This window comes from Ornithorhynchus anatinus, chromosome 9 (genome assembly GCF_004115215.2).
Source record: "Ornithorhynchus anatinus isolate Pmale09 chromosome 9, mOrnAna1.pri.v4, whole genome shotgun sequence".
Taxonomy (NCBI): domain Eukaryota; kingdom Metazoa; phylum Chordata; class Mammalia; order Monotremata; family Ornithorhynchidae; genus Ornithorhynchus; species Ornithorhynchus anatinus.
The window spans coordinates 763976-784294 of record NC_041736.1 but is presented as its reverse complement, the minus strand read 5'-3'; the positions used below and the strand labels follow the sequence as shown (position 1 = coordinate 784294).

General features: G+C 51.8%; 1 protein-coding gene across 1 annotated transcript in view; it reads right to left on the bottom strand.

Moving 5' to 3' along the window:
- The window catches only part of THSD7B (thrombospondin type 1 domain containing 7B), a 159992-nt gene extending 145947 nt beyond the window's left edge, over positions 1–14045 (bottom strand). The window contains exon 1 of the mRNA XM_029072551.2: positions 13480–14045. The gene's annotated coding sequence lies outside the window, so the exon portion shown is untranslated. The remainder of the gene's footprint in view (positions 1–13479) is intronic.
- Positions 14046–20319: the final 6274 nt, after the last annotated feature.

The following is a 20319-nucleotide window of genomic DNA, read 5'->3' as shown; positions in this document are numbered from 1 at the left end:
GCTGTCGATAGTTTCTTTTTTTAATCCACTGAGTAAACCACGATTCCTACTTCAACATCTGTGGCTGCTGCCTGCCGGTTCCTGGAACATACTGGACACCTACCACGTACAGGGAGCTCTACTGGATGCCTTCTGGTAGAGGACATTGTGCTGGGTACCTATTCTATGTAGACCACTGTTCAGGGCAACTTTCTGGTTCAGGGCATGGTGCCTACTGTGTGCAGGGCCCTGTCACAGTCTTAATTAGAAAGGCTTGTGAGGAGGGAGACTGGTTGGGGAAGTCACAGGTGGTCTGAAACCAACAGTGTCCCTCTCCCTCCAACCCGGAAGGCTCAGCTCAGGGGCCCCTGTGGCAGCAATTCATGCCCTTGACCCCAGACAGAACCAGCTGAGGACCCTTGGTGTAAATGACTTGCCTTCTTCCAGGTGGGATACCCATCAGCTCAGGACAAACCACAAGAGTGTAAGCTCCTTGTGGGCAGGGAATATATCTACCAACTCTGTTAGACTGTACTCTCCCAAGCATTTAGCACAGTGCTTTGATGCATAATATGACTGATTGATTTACTTGTCCCCTCCCGCACCAGGTGTCCATCAGCCATCTCAGCTGACCCAAGCTACTAGGACCTTCGCCCCCCAATCCCCACCTTGCCCTCACTCCCTCCCAGGACCCCCTCTGAAATCAGCCAGTGAACTCCTTGACCCAAGAGACACACTTCAAGCTGGTTTAACATGCTAATTGTGAAAGTAAATGCAGATTCTGATATTTATATGCCTGTAAATGGCTGTGCAAGCCTACACAGAAAGGCCTTGCAAAGTGTCTTCAATGCACTGCCACCACGTGGCTCTCCTGTCACCCCTCCATTTGTTCTTAAATCATCAGTGAGGCCCACACTATAATGTTGATCACAGGGCCTGGCAGTGGGAGTCTCATTCCCAACCCTCCACACCCCTTCTCTCCTACTGACCCTGAGTTCAGCCCCTGGGTAATACCTGGGTTCTGGTCCTCTGTGAACCCCTGCTTGTTACCACCCCCTCCCTCCGCCCTATCTCCTGCCCATCTTGTGTCCAGGGTGCCAATGTCCATCCCTGGGGGCACTACCCAGCCCACCTTCCCAGACTGGACAGTTTCATTGAGGTCACTTTGAAGAATGTGAGCCAAGTTGAATCCAATTTGCAAAGTGAATCTAATTCGGGGACCATTAAGTAACAAAATCAATGTTAGATTTTACATAATATAGACATGCTGGAGGCGAAGGAAGAAACTTGAGCCTCGCTAGTGAAAAAATTGAGTGTATCTGCTTGGGTACACCCATCTTGACTCACCCACACCCATCCATATGTACAGCCACGCAAGCACACAGGTGCATGAGAGGCAGTGTTGCCTAATGGAAATGCCATGGGCTGGGAATCAGGACGCCTGGAGTCTAATCCTGGCTCTGTCACTTGCCTACTGTGTGACCTTGGAAAAGTAACTTAACCTATTAAAAACACATCTCCTCTAAGAGGTCTTCCCTGACTAAGTCCTCATTTCCTCTTCTCCCACTCTCTTCTATGTCACTATAGAACTTAGATTTGCACCCTTATTCACCCCTCCTTTGGCCCCACAGCACTTAAGCACCTATCCATAATTTATTTATTTATATTAATGTCTGTCTCCCCCACTAGATTGTAAGCTTGTCATGGGCAGAGAATTTGTCTATGAACATTCCCAAGTATTAGTACAATACTTTGCATATGGTAAGCACTGAAAAAATACCGTTGATTGACTGATGAAACCGAGAGCCCCTTGAGTTGCATCTCTCTGATCTAGAATTCAGTACCCCTGGCCCTCACCCCTGCCCATTCAGAAGGACCCAACCCCAGGCGACCTGTTTTAATGTTTCTCTTTGAGCAAAAGGTGAGTTTCCCAGCAGCTTCCTTTAACTGGGCAAGTTATACTTTGCAGGAGCTTCAAGGATAAAACGGAGTCATAAAAGTGAAGATCTGGCAGCTTTATAATTAAGACACTCACTTCAGAAAGAGCCTTCATCCTGCTTCAGTCTGAAAATTTAATTTGAATCTCAGGGAAGCTCCCCTCAACCCCCTGCTTTTCCGCCTCCCACCCAAGCCTCCTTACCCTCCGCCCAGGTGATTGGAAGCCCGCTCACTCTCGACTGGTAAAGAGATGCATAAGGGAAGGTGGGCATTTTCTATGCTGAATAAGCACCATACTTCATCTGACATTTATCCTCCAGTTGGGAATTAATTTGTGTGGCTCGAAGAGCAACAGATTGTGTTCTTCCATAATGCAGTGCTGTGACAGCGATCCCCCCGGCCCCAAGCGATGGGAGTTAGCATGCCTTCGGGCCCTAGCTCTTGGGGGCCACCAGTCCTGCAGACCCAAAAGCCTGAGCTTTCAGCTTCTTGCCAAAGAGTGCCCCATCCCACCATGTGGACAGGCAGCCAGGCCAGGTGGCAGTGCTGGCCCAGGCCAGCAGGGAGGGATCAGGCTGGGGGCTCCTAGGCCTCTGTCTTTTTATCTGTCTGTTTGTCCTTGCCCCTGCTGGACAAAGCCCCAGGGAAAGAGCATAGGTCTCCTTGTCTCTGCTTTCCTGCTGGGGGAGGGAAGCACCAGAAGTTTTCAGAGCACCCCTTCCCAGCCATCCATTCCCCTCCCCTCTCCTCCTCACTCCCCAACTTCCCCCCGAACACCCTCCAACAGGCTGGAAGGAGCCAGGGTCCTGCCTACCACAAACATCTGAAACATGGGTTCTAGAGGGATAAAAGTGGTGAAAACAAACACTTTAAATCAAGGTTTTGTAGAAAGGTATTTTGTATTTGTACTTGTTAAGTGCTTACTATGTGCAAAGCACTGTTCTAAGCACTGGAGGATACAAGGTGATCAGGTTGTCCCACGTGGAGCTCACTGTTTTAATCCCCATTTTACAGATGAGGTAACTGAGGCATACAGAAGTTGAGTGACTTGCCCAAAGTCACACAGCTGGCAAGCAGCAGAGCCGGAATTAGAACCCATGACCTCTGACTCCCAAGCCCAGGCTCTCTCCACTGAGCCACGCTGCTTCTCATAAAAAAAAAACACCTCATCCTACCTGTTGGCCAATACAGTAGTAGTAATAGTTAAAAAGCACTTTCCCTGCTCATGAGGAGCTTACAGTCTAGAGGGGGAAGACAGATCTGAAAACAAATTACTGATATGTATGTAAGTGTTAAGGTGTTGAGGTGAGGTGACTAGCAAGTGTTTAAAGGGTTTAGATCCAAGTGCAAGGGTGACACAGAAGGAAGAGGGAGTAAGGGAAATGGGGAAGGCCTCTTGGAGGAGATGTGATTTTAGTAAGACTTTGAAGATGGGGAGAGGGGTCATCTGTCATATATGATGGGGAGGGAGTTTCGGGCCAGAGGGAGGATGTGGGCAAAGCGTGAGTGGCGAGATAGATGACATCGCGGTTCAGTGAGTAGGTTGGCTTTAGAGGAGCAAAGTGTGTGGACTGGGTTATAAGTAGGAAATCAGCGAGGTATGGCAGAAGGGAGAAAGCTGATTGAGCACTTTAAAGTCAACAGTAAAGAGTTTTTGTTTGATGCAGCAGTGGATGGAAAACCACTGGAGATTCTCGAGGAGTTGAGAGACATGGACTGAATGTTTTTTTAGAAAAATGATCTGGGTAAAAGAGTGAAGTAAGGGCTGGAGGTGAGAGAGACAGGAGGCAGACAGAGAGACAGGTTTGTTCTCCAATTTGAAATTGGTGTTGCCCAAAGAGAGACCAGTAAGGCCCTTCCCAAGTCACACACTCCACTAGGCTCATTCATCTCTGTTTCATACTCTCCTTCTAGGCAGCAGGAAAGTCTGTGCCTGGCACTCAGCCTTGTGGCCCACTATGGCCCCAGATCCTTGTGTGCCGTGCTCATACACATTCCCCATCTTCTCTGACTGCATTTGTCCCTCCAAGGGTGCACACTCTCTGCATCTGTCCCTCTCAGATCCCATGAGTGCTAAATCACTTATTCTGGGTCTCTTCTCCACCTTGCCTTGACCTTCTTGACCCCCAATCCTGTTCCTCTGGGGCCAGTGTCCTCTCCACCCTCTCCCCTTGCCCCATCCCCCACCCCCGGCTGGCTCACGCTGACCCAATTCCACTGAAAGAGGAATAAGCTAGCATGGAAGAGGAAAAGCCAGCAAACCCAAGAAGGGTCGCTGAGTCTTTGGCTGGCTGGCCAGGTACTGGCCTACCACACTGCTCTGCAGATGCAGAGTAGTCAGTCAGTCAATCATATTTAAGCATTCAATAAATATGATTGAATGAGTGAATTAATGAATTTATTGAGTGCTTACTGTGTGCAGACCATTATAGTATATGGTTGGGAGGGTACAATATAACAATAGACCATACGTATTCCCTGCGCACAATGAGCTTACAGTCTAGAATACAAAGCCTGTCACTTCTGGGAGGAAGCCCCATCTTGCAGAAGCAGGGAAAGTGGAAACCCTTCCTAGGGAGAATGGGCCTGGGTGCTATGGACATAGCACCTGGTTCTAATTCCGGCTCTGTCATCTGTCTGTTGTATAATCTTAGGCAAGTCACTTCACTCCTCTGTAGCTCAGTTACCTCATCTGTAAAATGGGTATTAAGACTATGAGCTCCATGTGGGACATGGACTTTGTCCACCTTGGTTAACTTGCATCTACCCCAGTGTTTAGTAAGGTGTCTGGCACATAGTAAACACCTAACCAATGCCATTTTTTTAAAAAAAGAATTCCAATAGAGGAGGAGAAAGGAAGGCGTTGGTTTGGCTACTAAAAGTCCCCAGAGCAAACTGGCTTATTTAAATGAGAGAGAGGGAAAGAAGGCGGAGGGCAGGAGAGTTTGTTTGGATTTAAACAGTTCCCCATCCCAGGGATAAAACAATTAGGAGACGGGAAGCTGCTTAGCAGAAACAATTTAGTTAAAAGCCTCAAAACCCTCTTAGAGACTGAGCAAGGAGGCCAATTCTGAACCTGTGAAATCCCACCACCAATTTCTGAAAAACTGTAAGCTCTCTGTGGGCAGAAAATATGTGCATTATATTGCTTTAATGTACTCTTCCTCCCAAGCACTTAGTACAGTGCTCTGCACATAGTAAGCACTCAATAAGTACAATTGATTGTTTAAAATCATGGGTAAAACAGTGAGGGCTATGAAAAACAGAAGCAAGGGTAGCGGGGCCAGTGCATAACCAATCAGTGGTATTTAGTGAACAGCTACTAAGCCTTCAAGGACTTTACAGTCTAGCCAGGGAGACAGAAAGGAAAATATATTTTCATTGCCTTATTTATTTTGTTAATGAAATGTACATCGCCTTGATTCTATTTATTTGCAATTGTTTTAATGAGATGTTCATCCCCTTGATTCTATTTATTGCTATTGTTCTTTGTCTGTCCCTCTCCCCCGATTATATTGTAAGCCCGTCAAAGGGCCGGGACTGTCTCTATCTGTTACCAATTTGTACATTCCAAGCGCTTAGTACAGTGCCCTGCACATAGTAAGCGCTCAATAAATACTATTGAATGAATGAATAATCATGGCTCTGCCACTTGCCTACTGTGTGATATTGGGCAAGACACTTCACTTCTCTATGTCTCAGTTTCCTCATCTGTAAAATGGGGATGAAAGACCTGTTCTCCCTCCTACTTGGACTGTGAGCCCTGTGTAGGATAGAAGGTGGGTCTGATTTGATTGTGTTTTATCAACTTCCACACAGTGCAGCACTTGGCCCAGAGTAAGAGCTTTACAAATACCACAATTATTAGTAGTAATCATTTCAGGCAGGAAGGCATGAGAAAGAGAAAGAGGCACTGCAAGTAGGTTGGCTCGAGAGGAATGAAGAGTTAAAGTTGGAGTTTAGAGGGAAAAGAGAGTGCAGAAGTAAGGGAAAGTTGTGGAATTTAAAGTCAATGGTCAGGAGTTTCTGCTTGACGTGAAGACGAATGAGCACCATTAGAGGTTTCAGAGGAAAGGAAATACAGACTGAGCAGTTTCTTAGAAAAACAATCTGTGTAGCAGAGAGGGTCCTGGACAGGAGAGGGGAGAGACAAGAGGCAGGGAGGCCAGAGAGGAGGCTGATACAGTAGTCAAGGTGGAATAGGACAAGTGTCTGGACCAGTGTGAAGGTCCTCTGAATGGAGAGGAAGGGGTGGATTCTGAAAATGTAGAGAAAGAACTAACAAAATTTGGTGACAGATTGAATATGGGAGTCAAAAGAGGAGGGGAATTGAGGATAATGCCAAGGTTATGGGCTTAGGAGACAGGGAGGATGGTGGTGCTGTCAACTGATGGGAGTCTTAGGTAAAGAAGATAATTTGGGAGGGAAGATGGTGTTCAGTTCTGGACATGTCAAGGTTCTGGACATATTGCTAGATGGACATCCAGGTAGAGCTGTCCTAGAGGCAGTAGGGGATGGAAGGTTTTGGAGGAGGAGAGAGGCCAGTGCCAGTGAGGGAAATGGTAGAGTTGGAAGCTGAAGTCTCAGGGGTGGATAAGCACTCCAAGGCAAGTAACATCGTCTAGCAGAAAGAGCAGTGGGCCTAAGAGTCAGAAGACTCAGTTCTAATCCCAGCTCCACCTCTTGTCAACTGTGTGATCTTGGACCAGTCATTTAACTTCTCTCGGCCTCAGTTACCTCATCTATAAAATCCTCCTCCCTCCAACTTAGACTGTAAGCACCGTGTAGAAGAGGGATTGTGTCCAACCTGATTATCTTGTATCTACCCCAGTGCTTAGTACAGTGATCGACACATAGTAAACACTTAAAAACAAAAATAAAAAGGGAATCGGAGGAGTGAGTATAAGTTAAGAAGGCATCTAGAGCATATCAGATTCGGTCATTGAGGAGCCAGCTGAAAAATGGATGGTCACATGGCATAAAGCAGGAGGGGAAAGCCTGGATGTGACCCCACTGGGGGCATGGGAGAGATGTATTCCCGGGGTGGGGGGGTGGGGGGACACAGCACGCAGGGACATCAAAAGGTGGGGGGAATGCAGCACAAAGAGACAACACAGACCTGAATGGCTTAGGGACAGGAGTCACTGGGGCATGGAGTGGGAGGTATGAGGGTGAAATGGCACAGAGGGGTCATGGCATGGAGGGTTGGCAGAAGGCAGGGGACACAGACGGAGAGGGAGACAGGACAGGCATAAGCAGCATGGGGTGGCATCATGAAAAAATGCCTGCAACAGAGATGGATTCCAGGACCCAGGAGCAGAAGGTCTGTCCTCAAATCTATACCCCAGAAGCCCCGTGCTGGCCCTGAGGTGGTGTCCACCTTGACGGGAATACAGGTTCCAGTGGGCAGTGCCATCCCGTCCGTCTCAGGGGCAAAGGAGTTGGGGGAAAGGGGACAGACATGATCAGCTTCTATTTCCAGAAGAAATTAATGCGTCATGCAGTGGAGAAGAGTCTAATTGGTAGCACGGGTGCGCTGAACACCCACAGGGCCATGCTCTGCCTGCAGGTGTCTCATGGCAAGGAGCCCGCACCAGCTGGGACCCTAATTAGGAGGGTCCCTAGCCCCGGGCCAGGCAGAGGGAGGAGAAGGGGGAGGTGGGGCCTCTGCCAAGGTGAGCCAGCAGGCTTGGCAGGGACCATTAATCATGTATCTGTTGACGTGGAGGAGGCTTCCTGACTGAGAATTAAAGGGGAAGGCACCAGGAAAGATAATACAACAGAGTTGGAGGCAGGCCTCCCTTCCCAAATGTGACACTTCAGAGCTTTCTCAAACCACTCGTTCTGGTTCCTTTCTGCAAATACCTGATCTGTTGTGAAATGTTCCAGCACTTGGCCAGCTCAGGCAGACTTCTCTCTGTGGGCAGGATTCTCCAAACCTACTCCACTAGCAGGGGCAACATTAACTAAGAAAACCCACCAGAAGAAACAGTGAGCGAGCAGAACTGTCTGCACCTCTCTTACACATTTGATAGTCCCGGCCCACCTCTCCCCACAACCCCTACTCCCCAGCCCAGAACTGTCTCTGACAACTGCACCAGTCTCCTTTGAGGAAACCATGTTCTATTGCCCTCCTGGATAACCCACCTTGTGGTCAGAGGTGGACCATCAACACCCCTGACTCTTCCCTCTCCATCTCTGACTTTCTCCCCAGGGACCCAGCACAAACTATCCAACATCCTTGACTCCTCATTCCTGATTATTCCTCCAGTTACCCAGCACACACTGCTCATCCAGGGGGCTAACCCAATCCCTGCACAGCTGCCCAAGGGAATTAATTCTTTAAGCTCATTTCCCAAGAACTGCCAAAACTGAGTCCTAAACTGTCCTTTGAAAGTCCAGCCCATTCTGCCCTGAGTGACTTTCTCCTGCCTTTCCATGAAGGAGGGCTGCCAAGGGTGGGAGACCTGGTTAAAAAAGCATGAGGCTGGGAGTCAGAGGACCTGGGTTCTACACCAGTTCTTCCACTTACCTGCTGTGTGTGACCTTGGGCAAGTCAAGTCTTAGTGCCTCAGTTTCCTCATGTTTAAAATGGGAATTCAATACCAGTTCTCCCTCTCCACTAGACTGTCGCTCCGATGCAGGATAAAGACTATGTTCCACCTGATTTATCTTGTATCTCCCCCAGTGCTCGGTACTGTGAATGATAGTCAGCACTTAAATACCATAATTCTTATTTTAGCTCCTCCGGTTCCTGTGGGAAGTGAAATGCTCACCCCAGACACCTTCCACGAGACTGGACAGTACCCGAATTTATCTCAGCGCCACCCACCCGAGGGCCATGGGCCTGACTCCCCAGCTGTCCGTGCCCCCAGCCAACCTGGGCTAGCCCAGCCGAGCTCAGACCAGCCAGAGAGGTGCTACGTGGGGAACGTGGACACCAGGTCCTTCCAAGGTGACATTTGATCCCAAATGAGTTTTCTCTGGTGATTAATGATTCGTCGAGAACATTTGCGACAGCCCTAGGGCCGAAGAAACAGTAGTGCAGGCCTTTCCGAGTCCTCTCCTGGCACTCACAGTCATTTGGATTCTCATTTCAGACACAAACTAGGAGGCTGCTGTGTCCATTCCTGACACGAACACAACTAGTCAGTATGGCATTGTCTGTATGGAATCGCTGACAGACCAGCCCCCTCTCTGCCTCCAAAACTAAAAACTCGGGAAAATACACACACACACACACACAAACATACCCCTCCACAATTACACCCATACATGCCCACACAATCACATCCACAAGCACGAAGGAGGCTGGTTCACCTGAGCTCAGAAACCCTTGGATTCTCCCCACAGTTCACCCCCAGCTAATGCCTCCTGGGAGGAACTCTCCAGCAGGTTTTCAAACCCGGGGATTTTGTGCTTTCATGCTTTACACTCAGATCCTGAGCGGAACAAGGAGCTCCCACTGCTGCCACAGGGAAGGAATTCCAGGCCGCCTGGGCAATTTCTGCAGAAGTTTGCTTCGTGCTGAAATAGCACTGAGGAGGAGGGAAGGAAGGCGGCAGAGAGGGAGCATGCCAGATCCATTGAGTTCCTACTGCTTCAGCTGCCACTCCTCCGTGGAGCCAGATCCCCAGGCTCCCCAGAGCCAAAGCTGGGTCCAAAACTATTCTGTGACCATTGGTTGCACTGCTCTGTCCTCCTATCTGCCACCCCCAATCCAAGGCCCCTGGTCTGTGTTTCTCTCAAGAGCGGAGATCGGAACCTCAGCGCCAGACTACCAGCCAGTCCTGCCACAGGCAGGATTCTCTAATCAGCAGTCCACTCTACTCAGTGCAGAAATGTGGACTGACCTTGCTGGTTGGGAGGGCAAATCTGCCTTTCAGGGATGGCGGACGCAAGAGGGATGAATAGCTGGGGTAGGCAGGATCATGCAGAGAACAAAGCAGCATGGCCTAGTAGTAAGGGCATGAGCCTGGGAGTCAGAGGATCTGGGTTCTAATACTGTCTCCACAACTTGTTGGCTGGGTGGCCTTGGGCAAGTCACTTATCTTCTCTGTGCCTCAGATCCTCATCTGCAAAATGGGAATTCAATACCTGTTCTCCCTCCTCCTTAGACCATGAGCCCCGTGTAGGACAGGGATTACATCCAATCTGATTTTCCTGTATCTACACCAGAGTTTGGTATAGTACTTGACACATTATAAGTGATTAACATATATCACTATTATTATTATTATCATCATCAGAGATGTCTCAAGGGCAGGCAGAGAAATAACACCCAGGGCCTGCTTCAGGAAGAGCAGAAAAGAAAGCTGGTGCGGGGCTTGGAAATAATCCTTTTAGAGACTAGGTGGGACGGCAGTTTAGGAAACCAAAGGTTTTACCCATTTTGTTTCCCTCCATCTCTACCTCCTCCACTTTTCTTTCTTCCCCCCATCCAAAGTTCAGTCCTTCCTGCCCTGCCCGGAAAGTTATCCGGTTTCCACCTAGCACAGGACAAAGATATGGGATTTGTTGCCACTTTAAGATGTGCAATTGAAAATGTCAGTCAGTTCCAGAAGATTTTGGAGATATGTTTGGGTCACTGGGGGAGAATCAAGAGTAGAAAAGGGATGTAGAGTCAGGGGTGCTGGATGATCCATGCTGGATCCTTGGGGGAGTGTCAGGGATGGAGAGGAGAGAATTATGGATTTTGAATGGTCTAAACTGGATCACTGGAGGGAAAGTCTGGGGTGGAGACAGTTGGGGGTGTTGGATGGTTCCATTTCTAATCATAAGGGTGGGTATCCAGGAGGGCAATTGGAGCCACCAGGTGCCACCGACAGACCAAGTCCTGGAGCTAGGAGGGTTGTGTGCTTAAGCCAGCATTGCTCAGAAGCTGATGTTCTTTTGTCTCTGGGCACCAGCCCTCTCTACCTGACACTCTTCCAGTGACTTTTAGGCCAGCAGCAGCTGGGGATGGGGGAGAGCAGAGCAGTGGGGGAAGAGTACAGCTGGGGTGAGTGAGACCCCCTCCCTCTGGGATGGTTATCCCTTCTGCTTTAAAAGTTCAACATGGTTGAAGGATGGTTCTGCCAACTCCCAAAGCAGCAGCAGAAACCTAACACCCCACTAAGTGCACACTTGCTTCATCACCGCAGTGACACACTCAAAATGGAAAAAAAAATCGACAATGGCTTGTTTTTGCTTCTCTTTAGATGACACCCATCTTCCCTCTTAATGAGCCATGAGTCAGTCTTCCCTGCTGTCCAATCTGTGACCCAAACACCACCACCTCACACTAATTCAGGATTCAGAACAGGCCATCAGCTCATTAAACTGTAGGCTGAAATCTCATTGTGGGCAGGGAATGTGATTTTTATATTGTTATATTGTACTCTCCTAAGCGCTTAGTACTGCGCTCTGGACACATTAAGCACTCAAATATGATTGACTGACTGAACAACATCTGTCCCAAGGCCCCCAGTATTTGGGTTCAGGTGGAACTTTGGGTGGGGGGAGCCCTGACCGATGTCCAAAGCAGTGGATGGACTGTGGACTTTAGCCGGCAGCTGGACCCTGCTCCCTCCTCCCAAGTGTAGAGCAGATTGCCTGGGAGACAGGCATACAGGTGAGATTTGAGATCCCGGCTCCTGAACTCACTGGTGGTCCACAGCTTACCTGGCTGTTCTCTCCAGGGAAGAGCCTTGTGACAGAAAAGTGTACAGAGTTCATATTTCACGTTCCAAAAATAACCGCTCTTGCCCCATGTCCCCCAACAACATTTTAGAACTGTGGTCCCATTTCCCAAATCATTATCATTGTTTCTGTGGCTATTCAGACACATGGCCACCAGGGAAGGGAAGGGAAGGTGGGAGTTTCTGCTTCTCCTCACTCCCATTCATTCACTCAATCATATTTATTGAGCACTTACTATGTGCAGAGCACTGTACAAAGCGCTTGGGAAAGTACAATGTAACTATAAACAGACACATTCTCTGCCCACAACGAGCTTGCAATCTATAGGGGGAAACAGGCATTAATACAAATCAATAAATGACAGATATGTACATAAGTGTTGTAGGGCTTGGGAGGCATGTGGGATGAATAAAGGAAGCAAGCCAGGGTGACACAGAAGAGTGTGGAAGAAGAGGAAAGGAGGGCTTAGTCAGGGAAGGCCTCGGAGGAGTGCCCTGGCCAACATCACAGGACTCTGGCAAGATGCAGCGAGGTCAATTGAAAATGACCTATGGGCTCAGCGCCGTCTCCCACAAACTCACGTCCTTTCTTCTTCCTTCTCCTTCCCGACCTCCACCCCTGATGGAGCGACCGGCCGGCCAGAAACCATAAGCATCCTTCTCCCTGGATCTGGGAAGGGAATAATCTCACACTTTCTGCTCAGGGCTCGCGTGTCTGACCCCTCGACGACCAAGGAGGCCCGTCCAAACCCAGCCTCCCACACCCGGCCTGGCCGCTCCCCATCTAACCAGGGCCCATCTGGATGCAACCAGTGTCCCTCCTGTTGGGACGCCAGTCGGCCAACAAGGTGAGCTAGCCGGGAGCTAGGTGGACTGTCTGGCTCTTACCGTCTCCCTGTTAGCCAAAGAACCACTTCTGCACCTATGGTGGGGGTTAAAGAGAAGAGGGAGATCCACTCGAGCCCCAAACACGCCCGGGAGACCTGCAGGGGCCCCACACCCACCCCGCACCCTGCAGGCAGCCAACACTGCGTGGCTTGGAGAAAGTCACTGGCCCATCAATAGCCAGCCCTGAATGACCAGTGACGGAGAACGGGTCGGAACCCACGATCGGGCCGGTCATGGGGGGAAACGCCGCCGTCTCGGAGCAGCGACAAAGACGTTTCAGTGCCCCGTTTCCCGCGCCCAGCGGCCGGACCCTGCCCCGTCGGCTTCGGGGAGGGGGCGGGCGGGCTCCCAGTCCCCCGCGGCAGGCGCAGTGTGGGGCGCAGTGTCGGGCGCGGGGACAATAACTGCAGTTTGGGGTCCCAGAAGATGGACCCTCTCCTCTCTTCCCCCCCACCCCGGGGAAACCCATGGTGACCTCTGCTCAGGGTCGCCTCCCACGGAGCAAAACTTCTGGGGCTGGTCCTTGGTTGGGGGACGGGGGGGAGACCTCGTTGGGGACGCGGAACGGCCGGGGCGTCCCGAAGGGCTGCCCACGACCCCGGTCCATCCCGCACCCACCCCGCGGGCGCCGGAGCCCAGAGGGGCTGCCCACGACTCCCGGATCCATCCCGCACCCACCGGAGCCCCGAGCTGGCCGGGAGAGGGCAAGCCGGGCCGGGGGTCCGGCCGGAGAAATCCGGGATGGGCCGGGCCCGGGGCGGCTCCGCCACAGGCCGAAACACGCTGCTCCGACCCGCAGCCCCCCAACCCCCCTCATCCCACCCCCATCTCCGCCCCCAAACCCGCAACCCCGGCCAGAGCCGCACCCGCAGCCGCACCCGCAGATTCACGGAGACCAGGCGGGGACGGCAAAGTCCGAGCCCTGTCGGCGAGGGAGGACCGCGCCTCCAGCCCCGTGCCCCCCGCACCCATCGCCCCGGGAAACCGCACTCACCGTCAGAGGGCTGCAGATGTGTCGGTCGGTGAGGCCCCGGGGCAGATCGGACCCGACCTGGGCTGCACAGCGCCGCTGGACGCTCAAGGGAGAGGGGCAGGGGACGGACGGTGCGGGGCCGGAAGGGACAGGGGATGGACGGTGCGGGGCCGGACACCGACCCAGGCTCCCCAGGATGGAGCGAGAGAAGCCGCGGCGGGAGAAAGAGCAGGGGTTGGGGCTGGGGAACCGGTGACGGGAGCGGGGCTGGCGATGGAGGATGGACAGCGAGGACCCGCAGCGGGAGAAGGAGTAGGGAGGGACAAGGTGCGGGGCGGAGAAGGTGCGGGAGGAGGGACAAGGTGATGGGGGAGAGAAGGTGCGGGAGGGACAAGGTGCGGGAGGGACAAGGTGCTGGGAGAAAAGGTAAAGGGGGAGAGAGGGTATGGGGAGAAAAGGAGCGGGGAGAAAAGGTGTGGGGAGAAAAGGTGTGGGGAGAAAAGGTGCGAGGAGAAAAGATGCGGGGAGAAAAGATGCGGGGAGAAAAGGTGCGGGGAGGGAAGGTGCCGGGAGGGAAGGTGCAAGGGGAAGAAGGTGCAAGGGGAAGAAGGTGTGGGAGGAGAAGGTGTGGGAGGAGAAGGTGTGGGAGGAGAAGGTGTGGGAAGAGAAGGTGTGGGAAGAGAAGGTGTGGGAAGAGAAGGTGCAGGGATGAAAAGGTGCAGGGATGAAAAGGTGCAGGGCGCAGAGGGTGCAGGGCGCAGAGGGTGCAGGGCGCAGAGGGTGTAGGTACAATGGGAAATAGCCCCGAGCCCCTCTCCCTCCGTCGGTCCCTCTCTCCCCCGGGTGCGTCGATCTCGGGCCGAGAGTGAGTTGGACGCGCCCCCTCCTCTCCTCGCCCGGCCGCCCCGCCCCCCGGGTGGGAGGTCCCACCTGGAGCTGCAGCTCGGGGCGCCGAGGGCCTCGGCAAGGAGGAAACGGGGAATACTGGTCTGGGACACGCACGACACGATCGACACGAAAGGGGTCTCGGCGCGCGCGCGCGCGTGCGTGCACGCACACACACACACACACACACACACACACACACACACTGTCTGCTGGGGTGAGGCACTCGTACACAACAGTCAGTGTCACACAGAGTGACCTCACAGTCACCCCCGGTCGGCGTCACTCTCCACTGGTCAAGTTACTTCATTTCTCTGAGCCTCAGTTACCTCATCTGTAAAATGGGAATTATGGCCGTGAGCCCTATGTAAGATAGGGACTGTGTCCAACCCGATTACCTTGTATCTACCCCAGCGCTTAGAACAGTGCCCGGCACATAGTAAGCGCTTAACAAATACCACCGTTATTATTATTTTACTTTCACACCGCCCTGCGGTCAGGGTCACCATCACACATTGTCCCATAAATGTCCACGGTCAGTTCCAGTGTCACCCCTTCGTCCCACGGTCAGGCCCAAGGGCGCCCTCCTGTGTCCTACAGTTTGACCCTCACACCCCCACGATCTCAGGGTCACACACTGACAACTTTCACACAGTGGCACACCCACCGTCAGTCCCATACACCCACCGACCCACCCACACACAATCTGTCACGGTCACAAAGTCAAACACTTCCAGTCGGTGTCCCACACCCTCACCCAAGATCGGGCCAGAGGGGCGTGGTCGCCGCCCCTGCACCGAGGGGGAGCAGCCCCTGACCGCCCCCTGCCAGGCTTCCACTTCTACACCGTCCCATCCCAGTTCTCGCCCCCAACCAGTCTAGGCCCTTCCTATTCTACCCCGCAAAGCCAGGAAACAGAGATAAAGCGGGAGGAGAGAAGGGGTCGAACAAGCTGACCTGGCCCCAGCTCCCCCTTCCCACCAGGCCCTGGTGAGGAGGGGGCGGGACCAGAGCTGGTGCTGGTGAAAAGGGGTGGCCCCGACCCCCGAAAGGCGAGATACCTCTGGTGAAGGATCTGTTGCCGAATTGTGTACTCCAAACGCTTAGTACAGTGCTCTGCACATAGTAAGCGCTCAATAAGTATTATTGAAGGAAGGAAGGAGCTCCAGTATGGTCTCTGTCCCCAGACCCAATCTTTCCCTTTGCCGTCCCTGACTCTCCTCTGTGACCCAACACGGACCATCCCACACCCCTGACTATCTCCTAGTAATCCGGCATGGACAGTCATCCATGGATCTATCCACATTCCTACTGCAGTTTACAGTTGAACAGCTTCCTGTTTTGGGTGTGTAAGGTTGTGTGTGCGTGTTTGTGTGTATGTGCGTGTGCGTGTGTTCTTATGGTATTTGCTGAGCACTTATTACGTGTCTGGCACTGTTCTAAGTGCTAAGGTAGATGCAAGCTAATCAGGTTGCATACAATCCCTGTCCCTTATGGGCCTCTCTTAATCTTCATTTTACAAATGAGGTAACCGAGGCACAGAGAAGTGAAGTGGTTTGTCCAAGGTCACACAGCAGACAAGTGTGACCTGTGGGGAAGTACAAGTGTTCTGCTGTTAGTTCTGCTCCTGGCCCCCTACAGTTCCAGGAGGGGTCCTTGTCCTGATGAGGGGGATTTGGAGAACAGTAATTTCATGTTCACCTCATCCACCCTCTTCTGTAAATTCCAACCCTGTCCCCTTCAAGCTTACATCTGGAGGTGCCGAGGAATCCTGATCCTCCAGTCCATCCTCAGTTTCTTCACTGGCTACAGAGGAGAGAGGCTGCCATCTGCAGGGAGCCAAGGGGAGTTAGGCACTGATGAGTGTCCCCGAGTATGGGAAAGCAATGTGCTGGACTGTCATTCTCAGGTCCCATGTTACACTGTTTCTAGGCTGATCTGCTGCAGAGCTGTGGCCAGTTCGGGTGCCATGGACCTAAGTGATACTCAGATCCCCTTTGGCACTCTTGAGCCATGGGGACAACATAATCCTCTAGCAGAACCACAAGGGGCAGACACTGCAAAGCCTGGCCAGACAGCGAGCGCTGCCTCCCCTTAGAAGAGCTCTGGCCCAGCTCCACCAGACTCCTGAATTCTGGTTCACCTCAGTTCATCTCTCTCATTCAACCCACGTGTCCAGTCTGTCATCAAATCCTGTCGGTTCAAACTTCACCACATCTCTAGAATCCATCCTTTCTTCTCCATCCAAACCGCTACCATGCTGATCCTTCCAAATATCACCTTGACTACTGCATCAATCTTTGCCCTGACCTCCCTGCCTCCTGCCTCTCCCCATCCAGTTCACACTTCACCCAGCTGCCTGGATTGTTTTTCTAAAAAAAAAAATTTAGTCCATCTCTCTTCACTCCTCAAGAACCACCAGGGGTTGCCCTGGAGCAATTAGTACAGTGCTTTGCACAAAGTAAGTGCTCAATAAATATGACTGAATGACTGCATCCACCTCTGTAACAAATAGAAACTCCTTACCATCTTTAAGGCACTCAATCAGCTCCTTCTCTCCTACTTTACCTCACTGATTGCTTACTACAAATCAGCCTGCATTCTCCACTATTCTAACACCATCCTGCTCACTGTAGCTTAATTTCATCTGTCCCACTGCCGACCCCTCGCTCATATCTTCCCTCTGGTCTAGAACTCCCTCCGCCTTCATATCTGACAGACGACCATTGTCCCCCTCCTCAAACCCCTACTAAAATCACATCTCCGTGAGGCCTTCCCCAACTAACCCCTCATTTCCCCTATTCCTTCTCTCTTCTGAGTCACCCTTATGCTTGGATGAGTGCCTCTTTAAACACTTGATAATCACCCCACCCTCAGCCCCACAGCATATCCACATTTATTTTATCGTCTGTCCCCCACTTTGCTAAGGAGTTTGAAAGCTCCTTGTGGGCAGGAAATACATCTACCAACTCTATTGTTTGCTACTCTCTCAAGAACTTAGTAGAGAGCTCTGCCCACAATAAGTACTCAATAAATAAAAGTGCTCAAAAAGTGGCACCCACCTTGCCCTGCCCCAGCTCCAGTCTCACTCTCTGAACAGCAGCAGCAGTGCTGACCCCCATGCCGCCCATTCTCTGCACACAGCCCATAGGGAGGGGTGATGGTTTCCAGAAGTGGGACCACCCCACCCCTCTGCCGGCTCCCATGGGTGCCACCCTCTGAGGAAATCTCCTACACATTTTAGAAAAAGAAAAGATAAGAAACCCAGTGGGGCTCACTAGCCAGAGGCCATCTGGGCTCATAATTTGGGGACCTAAAAACCAAGAGCTGGATGGGTTTGCGGATGAGACTGGTAGTGATCTTCAGTGGAAAAATGATCCTGGTTGGCATTAATAAATTGAAATCAAAAGCTTCCACTCCTTCTCTGGGACAACCACCAACAATGACCCTGGTGCCCTTCTGTCCTCCCAGGCGACTCATTGGCTTCTGAGTGACAGTTAGGGATGGAGCATCCACCCGTGGCAGCCTCCAGCTAGGGGCAAAGGTTCAGGGCCTCCAGCTGAGGCCAAACTCAGATGCCATCCCTGAGCTCCACCACAAAGTGGAGGTGAAGGGGGTCAGGGGAGCCACGGGCAGAAGGGTGGGGGACACCAGTAGAGCCAACTGAAGCAGACAAGCAGAGCCCCAGCTCAGTCAATTCACCACCCCAGTCAGGGCTGGCAGCAGTTTGGACGCTGGCCGGGGAAAGGGAAAGGGATGACTTCTGTCCCCTGCTTTTCCAATCCTCGGTAAATATGTACTCCGGAGCTTACAGTGACTGTGCTCGGGGAAGCTGCCAGCTTACCCTGGGCTGTGCCCTTCATGTGTGCCCGTAGATCTGGAAAGCTGCCCACTGTTGACTAAGGAGTTAATCTGAGCAACGTCTGGCTGGGCACAGGCTACCCCATGTGCTAGAGTGAGGCTGGCTCCACCCCAAAGTGGGAAGAGAAGCAGTGGGGCTTCATGGAAAGAGCACAGGTCTGGGAGTCAGAGGATCTGGGTTCTAATCCTAGTTCTGCCACTTTTCTGCAGTGTCACCTTGGGCAAGTCACTTAATTTCTCTGTGCCTCAGTTACCTCATCTGTAAAATGGGGATTAAATCCTCCTCTCTGATTTAGAATGTGAGGCACTTTAGTAGTGCTGCCACAAAATAAGCACCACCGCCTGGGGGAGCAAAGTGGTGTTGCATGAGGCTGGTGGTCTAATCGCTGAAGAAGCTGCCCAGATCCTTCCTCGGGGTACCTGTGAGGATGTTCAGAAGTAAAAGTTGTGATCCTGTCCATCGAGAATTTACTGTCTGTTGGCTAAACTGGGAGGCACGCAGGCTGTGAAAGGCCCAGGGTGCCCTGAATTGCCCATGGATTCATCATAGCAGCTTCGCAGGGACCCCTGCCCTACCACCGCTTCCTTCTTTCCTGCCCGGAGTGGGCTAGGGCAGAACTTCTGCAGCACCAGGCCCACCCACCTGGCCACAACCTTTCGGACGGTCTCCCTTCAAAACTGCCAGCTTCTTTCTTGGGATTCTCTGGGGGACGAGGGGCAGTTTTCCCTTCACTTAGCCATCAGTGGTGGATGCAGCTTTTTCCGCTTGGCTAAATTGCAGCAGTAGGATTATCCTGCCCGAAACCCCTTTAGCCAACAAGCGTGAGTTGAGCCTGTGTTGTTCTAACAGATCAATTCAATCTGGCTTCCCACCCAGGGCCCCCACAGGGACGTGAGAAGGTTTGCTGCCTTGAAGCTGCCTGGCATCCATGATTGGTGCCTGGGATTGAAATCTGCTCCAGATTTCTCCCTGGTGCCCTCCACCCACAGTAGGTAGCCAGCCATTAACCCGCCCATTCACTGTCCCAGCAGCATCCTTGCACGGTCCATCCAATGTCCCTGACTCTTCTCCAGCAATCCAGTATGGACCAGCCCCCCTCCCAGCCCCACAGCACTAATGTGTCTATAATTTACTTATTTATATTAATGTCCGTCTCCCCCTCTAGACTGTAAACTCTTTGTGGGCAGGGAATGGGTCGGTTTATTGCTATATTATATATCCCCCATGTGCTTAGTACGGTGCTCTGCATGCAGTAGGCACTCAGTAAATATGATTGACTGACCACCCAACACCCCTGACACACCACCCAACCTGGACCTTCCAGTCAGTCATATTTATTGAATGCTTACTGTGTGCAGAGCACTCCATTAAGTGTTTAGGAGAGTACAAAACAACAATATAACAGAGATTTCCCACCTAAAACATACTTACCCACCCATGACTCTCCCCTCTCCATCCCTGACTCTTCCCCAGAGACCCAGCAACCTCTGACTCTCCCCTAAAGGTCTAGTACGGACCATCCAACACCAGTGATTCTCCCTTTTCCATCCCTGAGTCTCCCAGTGACTCTGCATGGACACCTGTGGGTGGATCTGTTCAAACCTACCCCTTGGACTTGCTGGTGTTCCCAACTGCACGGCCCCCTGTAGATACAGATTCTCTGTGTTCACCCCTTCCTGGGGGAAGATATGCTTCCTGTTGTTGGTTTTCAACTAACCAACCATGCTGAGAAACAGCGTGGCTTAGTAGATAGAGCATGGGTCTGGGAGACAGAAGGACCTGGGATCTGATCCTGGCTCCCCAACTTGTCTGCTGTGTGACCTTGGGCAAGCCATTTAACTTCTCTGGGCCTCAGTTACCTCATCTGTAAAATGGGGATTAAGACTGTGAGCCCCATGTGGGACAGGGACTGTGTCCAGCCTGATTAGCTTCTATCTACCCCAGTGCTTAGAACAGTGCTTGACACATAGTAAACCCTTAACAAATAACTTCATTATTATTAGGATTATTATTATTAACCACCCCTTCCAGCAATAATTGGGGCCCCTCACCCTGGTGGGGTGGGACTTGAGGAACAGATCAGCTTTGCTGAGTGCACACTGCGGCCCAAATGC